This window comes from Diadema antillarum, unplaced genomic scaffold (assembly GCF_040938485.1).
Source record: "Diadema antillarum isolate AM-2024a unplaced genomic scaffold, OU_Dant_1.0 seq00000054_RagTag, whole genome shotgun sequence".
Lineage (NCBI taxonomy): Eukaryota > Metazoa > Echinodermata > Echinoidea > Diadematoida > Diadematidae > Diadema > Diadema antillarum.
In genome coordinates, this window is record NW_027271162.1 from 281686 (window position 1) to 283015 (window position 1330).

The window sequence follows — 1330 nt, forward strand, 5'->3', positions numbered from 1 at the left end:
CACATTAACTTTTATAGGATGAGACTTTGGGCTTTGAGTGCCATGGTGGACTTACAACGCGTGCATTGTTTACCTTAGTATTTTAATGTCCGCTTCGTGAAAGTTTGAATATTTGAGTTTTACAGACCATGAAAAAATTGCTGAAGCTTACGTTCCTGCATATTTTGTGCCTCCATTCTCTTCAGGCGTCTTTCGGTGTTTTTATATCAACTATGCAGGTTTCGATGATCTCATATCTATACTAGTACCTCGTGGGCCATAAACTACAGGGTCAACTACCTGCCGTTAACGACAACAATAACATCTAAACTTAATTCGCACACATCAATTCAGATCTTGAGGGATACTTATATACGTGGAATTTCATTAACATCTCAGTATTTCCCATGGTACTGATTCCCGTGTGACAGTATATAGTTTGATATTTGTGGCTCAAATTTCTCATCGTCGGTAAGTGTCTACGTATATACAATGTAGTTTGAATTTTGAGTCATATATAGCAATATCTAATCCGGACTTAACAAAATTGAAACTCAGCCCGGGTAGTGGTAAAGATGTTGGGTGACGGAGTTATGGGTTCGACGATGTTCCTAATTATGCAACGATGCCGAAAGAAGTCTCTTTGTTTCATCCTTCTGTTAAAAAATAGCCTAAACAAGGTTTCATCGCATGAAGTAAAGAAACTTTATAAGGCGATGTATATATACTATAGGACAATTGGAAAATGCCAACCTAGTAACCGTGCCAAACAGTAAGACGAATGCTATGGAAGATTGTGTTACTTTGTTTATCGAGTATACATTAAGTGGTATCCAAAGAATTAGGAAACAAGGAAACGTTAAAGATCTGCACGAGTTTTCGGACTCTGGCCTGGCCTATCTGTACTAAACATTTATACTGTAGAATGTGGCCCAAAAAATAAGTGAGAAAAAAAAATGAGATGATTCAAATTTATAATCGTCTGAGAAAAATCGTTGTGACTAATGCGCAATGAGGGACATTTAAATGCAGTTCACTAAAAGTGCATGTATTGTCATTTGCCACGCGCGGTATAAAATCATTCGTTTTTTTAATTTTCTAATCGACAAACGAATGTCAAGGACTATTGCTACAATGTGCATGCAAGTCATACAACGGAGACCTGTAAAAGATAGGTAATGAGTTATCAACCGCAACACAATGGATTTTAAAAAGAACTCGGCTGCGGTCAGGGTGTATTGGGATGGTGGCGGCTATACAGGGAGGATCTCGCAAAAAAGGAAAAAAAAAAAGAAAGACACATACATGGTACAGCACCATATTCTACAATTTGTATAGTTAGAATCCACAC